The 15158-nt window shown below is 38.3% G+C and overlaps 1 pseudogene; it reads right to left on the bottom strand.

Moving 5' to 3' along the window:
• Window positions 1-13281: 13281 nt before the first annotated feature.
• Window positions 13282-14224, bottom strand: LOC144456671 (glyceraldehyde-3-phosphate dehydrogenase pseudogene; annotated as a pseudogene).
• Window positions 14225-15158: the final 934 nt, after the last annotated feature.

Raw genomic sequence — 15158 nt, 5'->3', positions numbered from 1 at the left:
TTGTGAGAGAAACAAGAATGCTATGAATGGTGTTAAGTGTGAACAAACTGAATGTGCTCATGTTTTTAACAAGGAATGAGCCATGAGCAGGAAGACCGAGGCATATCTTGATGATTCTTTGCTATCTCTAAGGTTCATTTTTAGCAATAGGAAGTCTCATTTGAAATTGCTGAATGTTCAAGTGTGTCTATTCAGCATGCACTTCCCTTCTTAGAAATCTAAGAAGTGTGCTTAATGTCTTATTTGATGAAATGAGAGCCTGAAATGAATCATTTTACCTTCTACTTAGAAATGGGTGTAAATTAGTCAGAAATAAGAGGAGAAAAAGATGGCTTGGTTTTTGTTAAGAACGTCATTGTTTATTCACAGATACAATAATCTGAGAAATACTATCTTTTCACTAGGAGACAGACAGAATGGCTGAAAAAAGCAGTTATTAAGTGCTTACTGTGTACCAGGCACTGCAATGAGAGCTAGGGATACCAATACAAGCAAGCAAGATGGCCCCTGCCCTCAGAGACCTTACATTCTAATAAGGGAAGATAGCATAAAAGGGGAGCTAGAATTGGAAAAGAGACTGGAGCATAGGCAGCTCTGGCTTGGACAGAGCTGGGAAGCTCCATAGTGGGCATTTGTCTAGGCAAAGTAAGATGAAAGCTAACCAGTCAGACAGAGCTCAGTGTTCTGGGGCAGTAGTCTGAGACCCAGTGAGAGGAGGGGAAAGAAGAAGCTACAGTGCAAGTAGCATGGCTTGGAGAATGGCTGGGAATTGGAAGTAGAAGTTCTGTGTTCAAGCACTGGTTTCTGCTGCTTCACCAGTTATGTAATTTTAGATAAGTCACCACTGCTCTGGGCTTTTCTTTCCTCATCGGTAAAGCAAGTGGGTTGGGTTGGATGGTCTTTACATTTCACTTAGCAACAATACTCTGTCAGCTTGAGTCTCCTCTTTCAATAATTCTGGTTTGTGGTATTAAAATGTGTTGGTTACTTTGAGTTGAGACAAAGGGAAAGGGGGTGGGAAAGGGAAAAGAGAAGGGGAGAGAGAGAGTGAATGAAAGAGAGAGAGAAAGAGACAGACAGACAGAGAGAGATAGACACAAAGAGAGAGAACAAGAACAACAAGAAGGAGGAAGAGGAGGAGAGAAGTGGAGGGAGAGAAAGAGGAGAGGGAAAGAAAAAGGTGAGAGAAAGGAGGAGGAAAAGAGGGGGTAGATGGAGAAAGAAATAGGGAGGGAGGGAGGGAGGAAGAAAGGGAAAGAGAGAAGGAGAGGGAGACAGGGAGCTATGGAGATCAAGAGAAAGAAAAAGGGAGGGATATGGAGGAGGAGAGAGAAGGAGGGGAGACAGTCAGAGATAGAAGAAGAGAGCAAGTGGGAAAAGGAAAAAAACCTTTTGGTTTGATTGAGTTGTTTTATAATTCCAAAGACTTGAGTTTGGAAATTAGTGATTCTGATCAACATAAAAGAATGATGCTAGTATTACAACAATAATGTATAAAAATCCTGAAATGTCAATTTTATTTTCTCTCTGACCAAGTATCCTAGGCCTGTCAAGCAAATAATGAATATTTAGTGAGAGTAGCATGCAACCTAGCCTAACATTAGTTTGGGACATAGAAAGTGGCATTAGAAATAGTTCCTGTGAGGTGAAGCCAAGATGGCAGATTAGAGGTAGCCACCCAATTGAACTCTTCAAACATTCCTATCCAAACAACTTTAAATAATGCCTCAAATAAAATTTTAGAGCACCGGGGCCATCAAAGGTGTGGGGCTAGACATTTTTCCAATCTAAGCAAACTCAAGAGGTTGGCAGGAGAAGTCTGTATCATGGGGTGGAGGCCAATCTAGAGCCCAAACATTCCATGGTGGCAACAATGATTGTAGAAGCAGCAGCAACTGCAGGAGCTCTCAGCCCAGAGATGGTAAGTGTGTCAGACAACTGATCAGAAATAGATTATAGAAGACCCTTTGCTAGCACTGGGTATGGCAGGTGCTATATTGCCCTTGTGCAGTTCTGGGTCACAATTCCAGGGCAGAGAGGAGTGCTGGTAGTCAGTCACAAGGGAGCAAGGGCCCTGGTCACAGTTCCAAGCAAAGAGGAGTGCTAAGGCTTGTAGATATAGGGGATCAAGAGCCCTTCCTGGTTAAAGATCAGAGCACAGACCAGGATAGCTCTGACTATACCTCTCCTAGGATCACACCATCTTGGAAGCACCAATAACATGCAGACCACCAGAACTAACTCTGAAAACTGCAGCATGAAAATGCCTGAAGCTTGGACAGTGCCTCTCCACTCTCAAAGAAGCAGCCCCCAACTTTAACATGAAGTGCAAAGTGAAGAAATAGGCTGGGGAAATGAACAACGAAAAGAAAAAAGAATATGATCATAAAAAGCTACTATGGTGGCAGGGAAGACCAAGACATGGACTCAGAAGAAGATGACAATGTGAAAACAGCTACAAAAAAAAGCCTCAAAGAAAAATGCTGATTGGACCCACAAGAATTCCAGGAAGAGTTAAAGAAAGAGATGAGTATGGTGGAGGAAAAATTGGGAAGAGAAATGAGGATGATGAAAGAAAATTATGTAAAAAGAATCAACAACTTGGGAAAAGAAGCACAAAAATTCAATGAAGAGATGAATGCCTTAAAAAGTAGAAGTGGCCAAATGGAAAAAGAAGTACAAAATCTTGGTGAAGAAAATGATTTTTTTTAAAAATTGTAACTGGGCAAGTGGAAGCTAATGACTCCATGAGACATCAAGAAAAAATAAAACAAAATCAAAAGAAGGAAAAAAATAGAAGAAAATGTGAACTATCTTAATGGGAAAAAAAGCTGACCGGGAAAATAGATCAAGGAGAGATAATTCAAGAATGAACTGACTCCCTGAAAGTCATGATCAAAGAAAGAGCCTAGATATCAAATTTCAAATTATCAAGGAAAACTGCCCTGATATCTTAGAAAAGCTACGGGGGATGAGGGAAAAATAGATACACCACTGGGGGGGGGTCTATTCCAACCATTTTGGAGAACAATTTAGAAATATGCCCAAAGGGTATAAATATGTACATACTCTTTGACCCATAAATACCACTACTACAGCTGTATCTCAAATTGATCAAAGACAAAAGAAAAGGACTTATTTATACTAAAACACTTTTATAATAGCTCTTTTTTGTGGTGGCAAAGAATTGGAAATCAAGGAGATGTTCATCAGTTAAGGAATGGGTGAAGAAGTTGTGGCATATGATTGTGATGGAGTGCTATGGTGCCTTGGGAAATGACAAAGAGGGGTGGTTTCAGAAAAAATGTCAAAGGCTATATGAATTAATGCAAAGGGAAGGGAAAAGAACTGGGAGATCATTACGCACAGTGATATCAATGTTGTAATGATGATCAACTGTGAAAGAGTTGGCTATTCTGATCAATAAAATGATCCAAGACAATTCCAAAGGACCTATGATGAAGAAAATGTAATCCACCTCTAGAGAAAGAAGTGATGAACTATGAGTGTAAATTGAAGTATAATTTTCTCACTTTATTTTTCTTGCTTTAAAAAACAGGGCTAATATGGAAATATGTTTTGCATGATTTCACATGTATAATTGATATATCATTTATCATTTCAGTGAGTGGGAGAGGGGAGGTAGGAAGGAGGGAATTTGAAATAATTTTAAAAGAATGTTAAAAATTAATAAATAATAAATTGAAAAAATTTTAAAATACTTTGCACTGAAAGGCTATGTAATAACATAATGGAGAAGACAGAATTAAAAATCAGAGCAGAAACATTTCATGCTAAATTGTATGATACCGACCACGTGAAACAATTTTCGTTGGTAGGATCCAGCATTTCACTTTCATTTTACAAGAATATGTTAGTTAAAGATGTATTTATAATAGGTGTAAAAAGCCTAATAATCCACAGATAATCAGTATATTAATATTTCTTTTCAATCCAATAAAAGAGGGAGGGGGAGGGGAGAGAGAAGGGATAAGGAGAAAGAGGAAAAAGAAAAGAAAGGAAAGAAAAGAAGTTTAATCTCACAGAACTGGGAATCTTGGCTCCTGTTTCTGGCTTTATGACTTTCATGTATGACTTTGTACAAGGAACTTAGCTTTCCTAAGTTTCCATTTCTCCATGTATTAATAATAATAGCTGTCATTTATGTGGCATTTTAAGATTTTTAAAAAATTATACATGCGCTAACTCATTTAGGTACTGTCATTTGTCTTACCTCTTTCATTGTAGTACTTTTCATTTCTTGCATAAAATAAACTAATTTTTTATTCACATTAATTTTTGATGATTCATTGTGAAGAGTAAAACATCTGGATGCAAACAACTTAATTGCAGAATTCATTGATATTACACAGAGGGAGAAATGCATTAAGCTCCTGATAGAGATCCTAAGTATGTTTGACTGAAACACTTCTAGGTGGTATTAAACTACTGCTATGTACTTTGTAGGCAAATAGGAGTCATACTTTCATTGCCATCACTGAAGACTACTTTAGCTCACCCTAGCCAACCTCTCTTCTGGCCTTAATAGACAAGAAGAGAAGAGATAACAGAGATGAAGGGAAAGGAGATGGAGAAAAGTAAAAAGGAAATAAAACTGGAATTATAAACGGGGGGAAAGGATAGATAGGAGGAACACTCTGAAACTATTTAATTCTTCTCCCCTATTCCTAAGAACCCAAAGTTGTCAGTCCCTCTTGAAGGTCTTCCCTTAGGCGCTCATTTCCTGAAATCTTAAAACCAATGTGGAGTTCCAGAAAATAAATAGGATTCAGGCCTATGTATCCTCAGTCAACTACCTAAGATCTACTTCTTAACAATTTATTCACACATTCACCCACACTGTAAACAAAGTTAACTAGAGATATTCCAACTGTCTAAACAGTACAGTCAGCTTCTTGTAGCAGGTATGTTTTCTAGGATGAAATGCTAGGATTTGAGAGAGGGAAACTACAAATTACATATGAAAAAGTTGCCAATTTATGGTTACTCTGAAACTAAACCAAGTGAAAATTGATTTTTTGCCATTTCTCATCCCTTTCACACTAAAGAATAACAAACATGAAAGTATGGGCTACATTGAGGAGGCTGGTGAGTTTCCAAGGAAACATAAAGACAAAGGATATCAAGCAATCATAACTAGAATAGGAGAAAATAAATACTTTCTTACTGGAACTAAAGAATACTGGTCCATTTAGAAACTGAATGTACTTCTATATGGAAAGCTCTTGAAACTTTTGTTCTTAACTGATACAGGAGTTATGTCTTGTTAGATATGATCCTCATATTAGTTCTGTAATTCAAGTATAACAGTGATAAATACTTCTGAGCCCAAGTGGGGCACTGTACCCATTCCTTCATCCTAAGGATTCCCTTTGCTCTGGACTCAAGCATATAGTTAGAATTAGGTTCATTCCTGGGGAATCTGACTTCTAATAAGAGTGGAGCTGGGGGTCTTTTTTTTTTCCTCACACTGTTTAGGTCATTAGACTTCCTTACCTCAGGGCCCTAGGGACAATTATTTTAAGCTTAGGTTAATGTTCACGTCCAAGGTTTCTGTAAAAGAGGTGACAATGGGGAAAAAGGAAAGAAAGGTACTCAATGAATCAGATATGGGACAGATATTTTCTCCCTACACACAAAGGAAATGCTAAACACAAAAGACTCACAATGTGCATTCAGGGAATGGCTTTAAAAAAGATTCAATAAACTAATTTGCAACCACTTTTACAATTTGCTGGGAAGCTGATATTTAAACCTATCAGAACTTTATGTTTCACTTCATGCAGGTTGTAAAACTGATGATTAGGCATTTTACATTTTAACTTAGCATTGCATGGTCCAAACAATTCATAGTATGTATGCTGGTTAAATAGGCTAGGCTTGGACCAATCTTTTTCTTATCGGTGATCATTTTCTCTCCTGAAGAAATTCTCCTTGCCAGCAATCAGCTTCACTCAATGTGCTGAGGACTCTGGACCTCTCGATTTCACATTTCTAAGCCTAGAGACACCCATTTTTAATGTGGGTGCTTGGTCAGCTACTCTGGAAAAGAAATGTAAAGTGGAAAAGGTAGTCATAGGCGCAAGTTGGTTCAATCTAGTAAAATCTATATTCCATGTGGGTGGAGCAGTGGGATGGGGAAGAGTATATCCCCCAACTCATCCTTAATGAGAATCAAGAAACAAGATGAACTATTTGCCCTATGGAAAAGTTGGAACAAAGAGAACAAGCTGGAAGCCATCTCTTCTTTTAAGTGATGCAGCATCCCACTCCCTACCACCAAGAAGGACCAAGGGACTGTTATGGTTTACCATGTTATAGCAAAACGCCAACCAAGTCTTTTTAGCACTAGATCACCACTGGACAGAAGCAGGTCCTAAAAGACCCACATGGTCAACAGGATCAGGTACGGAAACTCTGAGCATGCTGTATGGGATGGTGCTTGTTACACACATGTTATCAAGTTGACTTTATATTTTTTTATGTGACCTTCCAAGAGGATCCTGGCTGTATTGGCTGCCATTTTGTGGCATTATCTATTAGTATTATTGCTAATTTTACAGTTAAAATTTAAAGTTTCCATTTCTTGTTTACTTCCCCTCTTTTTTTTGAAAGTTGGAAATGCATGAAAATGTAAATGACCAATGGGGTGAAAAAGGTAACAAGCCATTTTTCTGCTACCATGTTTGAACAATTTCTATAAAACCTGCTCTTTGTAGACTTGATAATGAAGATTGTAGCAAGTGAGAAAAAAAAAAAAAACCTTTTCTTGAAGGGTATCAAACCAAATTGAATGATGACAATAGAAAAGCAGAAAATCATCTGAGAGCCTTTCATGGGACATTTTGGGAATGTCTGAGTATAGTACTGGTTCCACTGTAATAAAAACTGTTCTACCGGTGGAGAAGAGCAGAGAGGCTAAAATCTGTTTGCAATTTCCAAATCAAAATGCAATTAACTAGTCACTTGGAACAAACAATGATTTCTTTAAATTCTCCTTTTGAAATGCAGAATTGGTGAGGGGGATCAGATTCCCAGGGTTAGGATGTTTTCACTTATGGAACCTTCCTCTGAGATACTCTTGGAGAGCCACGGCAAATATGCTCCCATGTGAGCAAAGAAGTGTACATGGGTGGGGGAAGGGAAGGAAGCAGTTGGCAAAACAAAGCAAAGAGCTTTTCTGTCTAGGCGCTTAGAGTTTCTCTCTCTCTCTCTCTCTCTCTCTCTCTCTCTCTCTCTCTCTCTCTCTCTCTCTCTCTCTCTCTTTTAATACATCAAAGGGTCAGTTGCTTTTTTGTTCCTTTTGCAGACTTTTTGTTTTGACCTCAATCATACAGTACACATTGATTTGTAAATGCAGGACTAAATATTGCTAGTACTACTCATTTTTTTTTCCACTTTATTACAAGCAAAGCATCTGATATGACTGGATCATACTATTCTGGTTAGAAGAAATAATCTTCAGTTGAAGACATTGTGAGCATTTTAAATACAGAGTGTCCCACAGGTCTGAGCTCAGCTTTAACTTACTAAAGCTTAAAAGTACTTTAAGACTTTTGGGACACCCTGGATATTCCAAGAAAGGCACAGCAGCTAGAATGGAGAACATCTTTCACAGTTAAAATGTACTTGTATATTTCATATTTTAATCTTCTAGGTAAGCACATGTACAACCTATGTTGAGTTGCTTGCCTTTTCAATGAGGGTGGGTGGGGAGGGAGGAAGGGAAAAAATTTGGAACTCAAAGTTTTAAAAACATGTGTTTTAAAAAAAATGTTTTCACATGCAACTGGGAAATAAGAAATACAGGAAATGGGGTACAGAAGTCTATCCTCCTCTACAGGAAAATAGAAGGAGAAGGGGATAAGAGAAGGGAGGGGGGAGAGATAGAAGAGAAGGCAGAACAGGGGAAGGGGTATTCAGAATGCATGCTATCTTGGGGTGGGGGGAGGGGTGAGAAATTTGGAACTCAAAAACTTGTGGAAGTGAATATTGAAAACTAAAAATAAATAAATTTATATTAAAAAAATCTTTTAGTTAAAATTTGTAATAGATGTAAAAGTCTAATAGCTCGCAGATAATGGGTTATCAACGAATCCACTGTCTGGGTGTATATTTGAATGGGTTATTCCAGGAATCAATTATTTCATCAGCATGTCCCTCCACCCGTTCAACTAACACCCCATCTGCATCTTCTCACTGTGTGATTGTTGTTCACACATTTGCCTAAATTCCTCCCCAAGATGTTTCATCAAACAGTGGTCTTCATCTGGGCCTCTGGATAGCACTTCATCCATCTGTCAACCTTCTCTTTTATATGACCCTCCCACTCCCTTTCTGATCATATATGACAATACTTCTTGATGTCTCTTTAGTCAGTTAACAAGTATGTATTAAGCACTTACTTACTATGTGCCTGGCACTGTGCTAAGTGCTGGGGATATAAAGACAAAAGTGAAATAGATGTGGTTAAACGTACACACAGATAAGTAAATAAAAGGTAATTTGAGAAGGAGAGCACTAATAACTAGAAGGAAAATGAGGAAAGTTTCCTATTCTTCAGGGTTTCTTAAACTGGCAATCTATGAACTTGAAAAAAAAATCCAACACCTGAATTTCAATATAAATTATTTCCTTTGTAATTCTTTGTATTTTATTTTATGCATTTACCAACATGGTTCTGAGAAGGGTATGTAAGACTTCCAAGGAAGTCCTTAGACTGCCAAAGGGATCCAGGATACAAACAAGGTAAAGAAACTTATGTTTATAGGGGGTGACATGTGAGTTGAGCCTTGAGGGAAATTAGGAATTCTAATAAAGTAACTGGCACGTATATAATGACTGAAATGTTGCAAAGCACTTCATCTGCATTACATCATTTGAGCTTCACCATATTCTGTGCAGTAAGTGCCGCAGAAATTGTTATTCCTATTTTACAAATGGAGAAGCTGAGTCTGAGAAAGGTTAAAGTGATGCCTCAGGGGTCACACAGCTAGTATCTGAAGCTTTAGGCCTCCTGATTCCAAATCCAGTATTCTATCCACTAAACTCATATCGCCTTCTGAGACATTGGGGAGGAAGGAGTGTACTCCAGGCAACAAGGACAGCCTGAGTAAATAAATGCCTGGAAATGAGAAATGGAGTGTTAAGTCCCAGAAATAGCAAGTAAGGTCAGCTTGGCTGGATCATAGAGCGAATGAAGAGGAATACTACGAAATAAGTTTGGTAAAAGTGAGTGGGATTTAAATACCAGCCTGAAGAGTTAATATTGCATTCTAGAGCTAATGAGAATAAGGAGGACTTTGAACATCGGGTGTAGAATTTGCAAGGCAGTACAACGGAAAAAGCAACAAATTTAGTCAGAGGACCCAGATTTGATTCCAGCTCTGCCAGTTGCTACCTTTGTGATCTTGGACAATTCACTTCACCTCCTTGAGCCTTAATTTCCTCCAATGTAAAATGAGAGAATTGAATTCAATTACCTCTAAAGTCTCTTCCAAATTTAAATCATTTGATACTACATTTTGTTGTGCAGGCCATAAGAAATTATTAAATATTTTTGAGTTAAGGATTACATGATAAATCATCTGATCTGGGAATATTAATTTGGAAATTGTATGCAAGATAGGTTAGAAGACCATTTGGAGACAGGGATAACAATTAGGAGTACATTGCAATATTATAGCTTAACAGGTGATGAGAACTTAAAACTAGTGCTGTGGCCACATGAGAAGAGAGAGAAAGATACGAAATATCCCTATAGGAGATGGAGATGGATATGATTATGAAAGATGTTGTATAGACAGAATTAACAAGACTTAGTAACTGATTGAATATATGGGTTGGGCTAGAGGAAAGAGCCAAGCATGTCTCCAAGGTTGGGAACTAGACCTCAGTAGAAACTGGGACACTTCAGACATGCAAGTATAGTTGCCTATATATTGTGATCTTCTTCAGGTCACTCTTAGTTTCTTTGTCCTTTGGTTCACTTCCAATTGGGCTTCTTCTGGTATGCTGTGATTTTTCAGTTATATAGCTTCCCTAAGAGAATACTGATGTTTAAAAGGTAGGCTTTTACAACTGCAAATGGTCAGAAATCAATAAGAACATCGCACAATTACACAGATATGATCTTACCTACTAAGAAGTAGGAAAACTCGTGTCTACTCTATGACCCTCTCTTCTTTTAAATCAGAGTGGTATAATCAGAAGGGGGACTTCATAAGTCAAGGGTTCTAATCCTGGCCCTAGCAGGAACTATGTAGAAAGTCACCTAACTTCCCTTGGCTTCCATTTTCTTATCTGTAAAAAGATGGGGTTGAAATAAATTATTTCTAAACACCAAAATTCCATGACTCTGACTCTGTCTAGAACTTGAATTTTCATAAAAGTAATTAATTTCTTCATATATACATTCATTTATCCCACAAACATCATTAAGCACTTACAAGTAAGTCACTCAGCTAGACTCTGGAGAGGCCATAAATGAGACATAGTCTCTACCTTCAAGGAGACATATACATTTTGTCCCATAATGCCTTGCATCTTCATAAAGCAGGGGAGAAAAATGTCCCTGTTAGGGCATAGAGAAAGCCAACCAGAAGTTGATATCTAAATAGTCCCACACATACACACACATTTGTTTTTAATGCACCTGTTGTGTATCCAATAAAGGATAGTTGAGGTGGATTTTAATAGACAATGTTCCTCCAAACATTACCAAAAAGCCAGTTGATTTGAACAAGGCCCAAGTCTCCACAATGGGAATGTATGTCTTCACTCATTCCACCTTCATATATTCATACTTCTACTCATTTTGTTTGATGGGGAACTTAGGCTGTGCTTTTTTTTTTTAACATTAATTTCATTTCATTCCCTATAGCTGCTCTTTGATAACTACTATTTGCATTATGTATCCAACAAACTAATACAAGTAAGGTAATTGGAATATGGATGCTGTTTTCTCCTAAGCCTAACTAATGCATGCAATCTATATAGTAATGAAAGCACGTAAAATGTTGTTATTACTTGATAAACACAGATTTTTGGGACAAGGCCTTTCAAAATTCAAATGAGATAAAATTTGTTAAACATTTAGTATATAGTACCTAGCACATAGTAGGCACTTAATAAATGCCTATTCCCTTCCATGTCCTTTCCCTCTTTAAAGCATGCTGCATAAATTACTTCATTTGATCCCTATGGCAACGTTCCCACATCAATGTCTCAATCTTACAAATGAAGAAATAGTCTCCAAGAATTTAATTGACTTGGCCCAAAGTTGCACAGTTTATTAAATGGCAAGGCCAGGACTAGAAACTATAGATCCTTAATTCCTGCCAATCACTTCCACTCCTTTCCTCCCTTGCACACTACCTGAAACAAATGACAGTCTAATTCATGTCAAGACCATATGTATTCAGTGACCTGAGGGAATAACAACAGATGGCTGCCTTTTGGTCTGAAAGGGCAAATATCTGGAAGATGGAATCAATGTTTCTCAATTATAATTGCACAGGGGAGAGGGGTAGGAAGTGCCCATGGTGTTAGGAACCTGCCAATGTTGTCCTTGACAATATTGACATTGTTAAGTGACTCATTATAACCTTCTAGCTTTTGGAATGGGGTTGGAAGGCAATGATAGCTCACTCCATCTTATTCCAGTAAGAACACAAAATGGGGAATTCATGGACCCCATGACTGGATTAAGGACTCAGTTTTGGTTTTAAGTCTAATTTTATTTTTTCAATGAAAAAAGAATCCATTTTCTCTCCCTTCCACCCATTCCCCCACCTCCATTGAAAAAGAAAGGAAAAACCAAACTCTTCTAATAAATATGTGGAGTCAAGAAAAAAAAATTACTGCACTGGCCATGTCTAAAAAAATAGTCTCAATCTGTACCTGAAGTCCATCACCTTTCTGTCAAGTGATGGGAAGCCTGTTTCATCATGAATCCTGTGTAGTTGCAGTTTGTCATTGCATTGATCAGAGTTCTTGAGCCTTTCAAAGATTTTTTAATAGAGTATTATTGTTATTTTATAAATTAATCTCTTGGCTCTGATCACTTTGCTCTGTATCAGTCCCTAAAAGACTTCTTTTATTCCCTTCATCATTTCTTACAGCAAAACAGTATTCTACCACATTCATATACTCAAATATTTTCAGCTAATCCTCAGTTGATGGATACCCTCTTAGTTTCCAATCCTTTGCCACTGCAAAAAAAGCTGTTGTTATAAATATATTTGTACATATGGGTATCCCTTTTATTTTTTCCCTGATCTCTTTGCAGTATAGACCTAGTAGTGGTATCAATGAGTCAAAGGGTTTGTGTTTAGTATCTTTGGGTGCATAGTTTCAAATTGTTTTCAAGAATGACTGGATCAGTTCATAGCTCCACTTACAGCGCATTAATGTACCTGTTTGCCCATAGCCCCTCCTGCATTTGCCATTTTACTTTTCCTTTGTCAACTTTACCAATCTGTTGGGTATGAGGTGGGGCCTCACAATCATTTTAATTTTTATTTCTCTAATTATTAGTGACAGCAGTTTTCTTTTGTTTCATAGAACCAGACCCTCTAGATTCTGATCTTTCTTAGCCCTTGAAAGGATTTCATCCCCTAAATGGACTGCAAGATCTGGAACAAAACTTGGAATAGATGGATTTTATTTTTGCCTCCATAGAGATCATAGGGATTCCCTTTTTAAGTAACTTGACTAGGGAGAAAATTAAGAAGGTTATAGGGAAGATGCATGGAGGACTTCTATTTCTTTCTATGCTTGGCTCCCTACAAGGTCATCTGTGGTGTCATTATGTCCTATTTCCATTCTCCTGTGTGGTCAGGTCATTTCTTGCTATCTTGTTCTCTCTGAGTCCTATGAAGTTCAGGCTAAAATCTCACTTTTCCTCCCTTTTCAAGGTTAGTGCTGCCTCATCTGGATATCTGTCTCTGTCTCTCTCTTTTTCTTTCCTTTTTTTCTTTCTTTCATTGTATTTAAGACTTGTAGTGGATAGGCCTTGTGACTGATGTTAAGGGTGCTTACCTGGGTCCTGGTAGAGGTAATTACTTGTAATCTAATTCTATCCCCCCCCCCTTCTTTTGCATTGAATATGGTGACTTTATTGATGGTACATAATATACAACTCTAGGCTTCTCCCCCCTGCTACAAGGATGGTTTGGGGCAAGGATGTGAATTGGGTCTGGGATCCCCAGTGGTGAAACTCCTTTTTTGACTGGGGAGGAAGATCCATGGCTTTCCAAATTACTCCTCGGAGGCCATATAAGTCATGAGCTCTACTACACAGTTACTATAACCGTACTCATATCAGGAAATGAGCTTGACAAAAGAGCAAAACCAGTGCCAGTATCAAAGCAAAAGAGTGGGTGTCTCTTATAAAGTCACAGGATATAACCTGCGTCTCTAAGATGTCTTTCCAGGTTCCATCTGATATTTGCTTCATCAGTTTCTTAATATCATCATATTTGGCAGATTGTCCAGGCAGCAGGTCAGATTCACAACAGATACGTTGGGAGTAGGAACACAGAAGGTCATACCTGTGAGCATCTCATTCAACTCAGGTATGACCTTGCTTACAGCCTTAGCAGTAACAATGGAAGCAGAAATTGTTTTGGGCAGCACCACACTCATCATGCCACAGCTTGCCAGAGGGGCCATCTACTGGTTTTTGGGTAATGGCATAGACTATAGTCATGCGTCCTTGCCAAAGTTGTAATGAATGACCTTGGTCAAGAGGAACAAACAGTTGGTTGTGCAGGAGGCATTACTGACAATCTTAAGGGAATTATATTTCTCATGGTTCACTCCTATCTGGGGCATCACCAGAAGAGGCAGACATAATGATCTTCTTGGCTCCACCGTTCAAGTGAGCCCCAGGCTTTTCCATGGTGGTAAAATGCCAAGGGACTCTACAACATACTTGGCTCCAGCATCTCCCCATTTAATGGGTATCTTGATCCTGGAAGATGGTAATGGCTTTTTCATTGACCGCCCAGCTTCCATTCTCAGCCTTGATAGTGCCCTTGAACTTGCCATGGGTGGAATCATATTGAAACATATAAACCATGTAGTTGAGGTCAATGGAGGGGTCATTGATGGCCACAATGTCTACTTTGCCTGAGTTGAATGCAGCCTTAGTCACCAGGTGTCCAATACAACCAATTCTGTTGACTCTGGCCTTCACCATCATGTTTCTGGGATGTGACTGAAGCAGCAGATCCTGGCACTGATCTTGAGAGAAGAACTGAGAGCTTCTACCCCTTTTTTAGGATTGTCTGTATAGCTATCTCTCTAGAATCACTGTTCAGAGATATATTCTCAATTAATTAAAGTCATTTTGGCAGGTTTACACATTTGCATTGAGCCAGAAATTCCCCTTTACCTCAACAAAGTCCATGACCTTACAAATCCTGATTTTATACCCTCTTCTCATATAAGAAGAAAGATGTGTCTGTTTTGTTAAATGAGATTCAGCCTTCTGCGATGTCCTAGTGGCCAAATATACTCAAGATCCTGGTTGTTGCTGGCAGGGAAAGGGAGCCTAATTGAGCCCAAATTCCTTCTTGGAGCAGTGTTTATAACAAAGAGATGACCAAATGAAGAAAATGCTATGTGCCTATTCCTTTTTCCTGTGCTATAAAAAACACACATGGCATAAATTATATGGGTACACTACTGATCCTCTATTTTTCTAATTTTCACATATCTCTAAAAATGTGTTATAATCTCCAAATGGCAACAGATGTACTCTCTGATTTCTTATTGAAAGTGACAAAACAGATAAAGATTTGGCCAGATATATATTTCACATATCTCAATATTTCAGAAATAGTCATCAAACAAACACATGGAGAGCTAGTTATCAAGGGCTCATTGTTTGGACTCATTTAACCTTTTAGGGTTTTCTTTTCCCTTTGTAAGGCAATAAAGGAGTGGGGAATAGGTTCTATTTGGAGTCAGAAGTCCTAGGTCTGGAACTTAGCTAGGTCACTTATTGTCCGTGTGACCGTGGGGATTCACCTTCTTCTTCATTAAGAAAATGACAGAGCTGACCCAAATTATCTCAATTGCTCTTCCGAGCTCTAAGCCTGTGATCCTATGATGTTAATCATTCAGAAACA

The sequence above is a fragment of the Phascolarctos cinereus genome, unplaced genomic scaffold, assembly GCF_003287225.1.
Source record: "Phascolarctos cinereus isolate Bilbo 61053 unplaced genomic scaffold, phaCin_HiC Scaffold_4;HRSCAF=312, whole genome shotgun sequence".
NCBI classification, from domain to species: domain Eukaryota; kingdom Metazoa; phylum Chordata; class Mammalia; order Diprotodontia; family Phascolarctidae; genus Phascolarctos; species Phascolarctos cinereus.
Note: the sequence above shows the minus strand (reverse complement) of the source record. Positions and strands in the feature narration are given on the sequence as shown.